Source organism: Nicotiana tabacum, chromosome 3 (assembly GCF_000715075.1).
Source record: "Nicotiana tabacum cultivar K326 chromosome 3, ASM71507v2, whole genome shotgun sequence".
In the NCBI taxonomy this organism is placed as follows: Eukaryota; Viridiplantae; Streptophyta; class Magnoliopsida; order Solanales; family Solanaceae; genus Nicotiana; species Nicotiana tabacum.
In genome coordinates, this window is record NC_134082.1 from 145148893 (window position 1) to 145154379 (window position 5487).

A 5487-nucleotide genomic window follows, 5' to 3' on the forward strand; every position below is an offset into this window, starting at 1 on the left:
ATGTAGAACAGAAAAATGGGATAAGCAATCAGCAACAGCAAAATACAACAGCAGAAAGCCCAATACAGTATCTTCAACACCTCAATCCAGAAATCCCAACAACACGGAGAAAACCAGTAAAAATGGAGAAGAAAAATAGTCCAAAAATCTCTCTTTGTTTTATCTTTCTAGATTTGAACTCTCTCTGGTGTTCTTCCGCTCTCAATATTTCAGAAAATTTGGTTTTATCTTTTTTACTCTCTCCAAAATGAATTCTGCCATCGTATATCCAGTGTATCCAGAGTGTATATCTAGTGTATACCGCTCTCTCCGCCCCCTTGAATATGATTTTTAGCTCCCTTAAATGGGCATTCAATTAGTGCATTTTCCACTACCAATTCAATTTTTTATTTCTTTAATCATCCACTTAATTGTCCACTCAATTAGTGCTTTTAGTTAATTTGATAATGCAAATACTACCCTACCACTATTAGGAGCTTCTCAATTAGTAACCACTTGCATAAAATTATACTAATCAGTGGATTATTATACACATTCAACCAAATTATTGAACTAATCCCAGTTATTCTGCCTAAGTGATTAAACGAGATACCATTTCAAAGTTTTCTGATATCCTAATTATTAATTAATTCCAAAAAATGTAAAATCAAATCTTAAATGCCAATGCTATATTTTTGTATTTTTAATGCATTAATAAAATTAAACATGCCCACAAATATATGCAAACAATCAGAAAAATCACGCAATAATTCCTAAAAATAACAAATAATCAAGGTCAAAACCTAATTTTGAGAATTATTTTGGAGTAATTCGTATGAGGCAAAAATCACGTGCTCACAATTATTATACTTTCATGTGAGTTTTTCGGCTTACTAATTGACTTAATATTTTGCTTATTATCCTTTTAATAATTAACGATAAATATTATTTTTTTATTCTTGAAATTTAATATATTTTACGCTTTTATCCTCTTACTCGAAACTATTTTACTATTTAAATCTATAAATAATATTTTTATATTATTATATTATTAAATTTATTTTATTTTAAATTAATTTAATATATTCTCACATTATATCTATTTTTTTCTTTATACAGTCTCTTCCCTACTAAGAAATTTTTAATTAATATTTTACCTGTAATCAAAATAATATCATATTTGACTTTAAGTTGTAACTTTGATTAGTATAAAATATTAATATATAAGTTCCTTGATTATTATATTCCAAATCTATTAAGTTTTTTTATATTTATTTTTTGTATTACATGCAATAAAAAAATCTCTTTTAGTTTCAAGATACAAAATTTGACTTTTAATTTTAGTTAATAAAATTACTTATATTAGATATTTATTTTATATTTTTTAAATTTTAATTCTTATCTAGTAAGGCTTTAATTTTTGGTGGTCATATCCATAGTTTGAGTATTCTCATTATAAATTTAAGAACTTTCTAATATTAAGCAAAATAGTCTTTTCCTTTCATTTCTAATATTTAATTTTTAATTATTTTTTTACTTTTGCTATTAAGTTATCAAATATATGGTATTATCACAGTTTCATATGGATTTTAATTAATTTGCTACTTTATTTAGTATTATTATCCATTACTATCCTTTAATATAATATAGATAAATTTAGAAATATTCTAATCTTAAAATAAATATCTATTTTATTTTAAAAATATTGCTTGAATTCTTAAGTTTTTTTAAATTTATCAATACGGAGTAGTATTTTTAAGTATTTTATTTCACTTTATTTTATTTTCTAAACTAATTCTTAGCATAAATATTCTCACACTTTTTTTAATATTTTTAAGTTCTTATTTTATATGTTAGACATAAGTTGTGTGGTATTATCCACAATATCATCTTTCTTATCATAATAGATAAATAATAACTTTCTCATCTCAAATTTAAATAAGTTTTATCATTTTTCTTTATGATGAAAGTTTTGATTAATTTCTCTCTATTTATTCCTTATTTTTGCTATTCTATTATTCAATACATAATATTATTACATTGTTATGTGACTTTCATTAGCTTGTTTAATTTAATATCTATTTCTACCACACTCATTTTTTTATTAATCATAGAAGTTAATTTCTTATTTGTTTGAACACATTATATTTAATGATAATATTTTCACTATCATTTTATTTCTCCATGTACTATTTTTAAAAATAATAAAATTATGAAATGAAAGAAAGCAGATCAAATGGTTTGTTAATAATTATATTTGGAAAGCTATCAAAATTTATTTAGTATAAGAATGTGAGTCAATTTTAATTGATTTCTACCATAAATTAAATTTTATCAAATCTAAGTTGTTTTAATCCTTATTAAATTTGTCTAAAAATCTATTTAGATTATGTCTTAAAAATACTAAGTAGAAATATTTCTATTTAGATTATTTCTCCATGTACTATTTCTAAGTGACATTTTCTGAATATGCCACTTGGCTTAATGCCATGCCTCACTACATTCCTTTTAATATAATATATATATATATATATATATATATATATATATATATATATATATATAATATTTAAGTTTTTTCTTATCTTATAAATAACTTTATACTTTATGTAAGATCTTATTTTACTGCTAGAATTTTTTTAATTTTTGAAGTCAATAAATCTTTAATATTAAGTAAGTTTTATTTTATATTTAAACTTACTTCAAAGTATAAATAGTCATAGGTTATCTCAATTTACGTCTTTCTATATTTTTTATTTTTTTCTATTTTAGTTTTTTAATTAATTTTTTACCTCCATATTTCTAGCTAATTTAGAAGAAAATCTATGAGTGGATCAATATATATATGTATGTATGTATAAAGAGAGAGAGATTAGATTTGTCTAAGATATATTTGGATTATGTATAAGATTCATTAAACTACTTCCTTTAATTATGTTTCCATTTATAATTTCTAATAATTAATGTTGTCCTACAATTGCCAAGTGGCTTCATTTTAGCTTGCCACTTGGCTTAACCACAATGCATACTACTCTCCTTTTAATATAATATAGATTTTTTTAATTTTTGAAGTCAATAAATCTTTAATATCTTAAGTAAGTTTTATTTTATATTTAAACTTACTTCAAAGTATAAATAGTCATAGGTTATCTCAATTTACGTCTTTCTATATTTTTTATTTTTTTCTATTTTAGTTTTTTAATTAATTTTTTACCTCCATATTTCTAGCTAATTTAGAAGAAAATCTATGAGTGGATCAATATATATATATATATATATATATATATATATATATAAAGAGAGAGAGAGATTAGATTTGTCTAAGATATATTTGGATTATGTATAAGATTCATTAAACTACTTCCTTTAATTATGTTTTTATTTATAATTTCTAATAGTTAATGTTAGTCCTATAATTGCCAAGTGGCTTCATTTTAGCTTGCCAAGTGGCCAGAGGCGGATCCAGGATTTCAGAAGGATGAGTGCACCACTATCCGACCACCGTTTGATTTGGTTCTCTAAAACTTACCTTGGAGAACTATCAATAATAGCATCATTATTTATAGTTACAAGTACTAAAGCTCAATATATTAAAATTAAATAACTAATCAAAAAGAGAGTGGTAAAAGAAAAAAGAGGAAACTTGAAATTGAAAAGATTCAAAATGATTTAAATTTTATTTTTTATAGTTTTTGAAACTCAATGATTGAACTAAAAAATAGAATGAAGAAAACACAGAAAAGAATCCAATAAAAATGAAAATTTAATTCAAGGATATATCAAAGGGTGAACCCAAAAACATAAGAATTGCATGGGAAAAAAAGAAAAGAAAAGAAAGATACGACATGAAATTTGAACAGAAAACTACCACTACACCAAATGCTCTTTTGACCATGGGTTCCCACGCGAAAAATTAAATATTTTATCCGAAAAACATCCTTGTGATATACAGCCTAAGGAGGGGAGCATGGGTGCACGTGACCCATGCCCCTCCACGTGGATCCGCCTCTGCAAGTGGCTTAACCACAATGCATACTACTCTCCTTTTAATATAATATAGATATAAGATGAAAAATTCATTACCTGATTTGAAAATATTTTCGAGAAGTTGCTCTGCGATTCCTTGTCACTTGAGGCTTTCGTAGTATCTATTCAAATTAAATGAGCAAAAAGATTCTCCATCAAATTGATCTTCTTTAATCATTGGTAGATCTAAGACACGTATAGCACGCGGAAAGGTCAACCTTAATTAGATCCATTATATTATTAGCATATATTTTTAGAGTGGATTATTACTCGGTTTTGCATATGTTGTTTGCATTATTGATGATTACGGAACTAATCAAGCAATAAGCTTAGCGAAGTTTCTATTATTGATAAGGACAAAACTAAGCTAGCCAAACATAAGAGTTTTATTTACTCTTAAATATTCCTTGAGTTGTCCGATTCATTTAACCACGTCAAAACGCGCTGTTATGATCTTGAGGAATTTAAAATTAATTATCTATTGCAGCACACGCCCAACATTTTTTTGGTTTTCCACCCGGTGTTCGTTATCCACATTGGAGATCGACTATATCCGGATTTGCCGGATAGGGTCCCATTTAGAGAGAAGCACTTCCTACGGCTCTATCAAAGATTTTTCCATACCCAGAGCTCGAATCCGAGACCTCTGCACGCACAACATTGACTGGTAATATTGTAAGCATTAGATGTTATAGAGTAGTAAGTAATAACAATTCGTGGGTATGAGTGTGTGTATATGCATATATTACATAGGTACTTAGATGTTTATGGCTCCTAAAAATTCACCAACCCAATATATACATGATACATATCTTCATAAATATGGGCCATCACTAAATCATTTAATCAATATAATTCTTACCTTAATTTATTAGTTAACCGTGGCAAAATTTAATATGATTTGATGTAAACGTTCGGTGCGAATATTTTTTTTCCATCTAACTCATTCCTATTACTTCCAATTACACAGGTAGTTGGGAAATTCTGTCTCCTAAAACCAGTACTTTTACGAGAATTTTAGAATTTGTTACATGTATTATAAGTTAGACATTGATACATATTCTCCCAGAATTTGTTACGTCTTATTGTCAGCTGTTCGGTGTATTAATTTTTTTTTGGAAGGCGGTGTATTAGCTTTATAACGTTAGCATTATTCTCCAAAAAGAAAAGACAAGAGAAGGTCTATTTTCCGGAAAAAAAAACCCCTCTTGAAGTATGGTTTAGGGACAAGTGAACTCCTAAAATTCGTACAAAAGCACTTAATTTACCTGTACAAGCCACTAAGAAGTCCTGAAATAAACCCTATTAGATTACTTACTTTTTAACAAAAGCTTGGTGAAACACTTTAAATGTCCAAAAACAAATACTCTTCTTTAAATGAACATTTCAAAAAATGTGATGATGCATACACTAGGAGAATCGTAAAATAATAAAGGGCATGGTGCAAATAAAAGAATATGCGTACATTAGGTAGCAAATTAT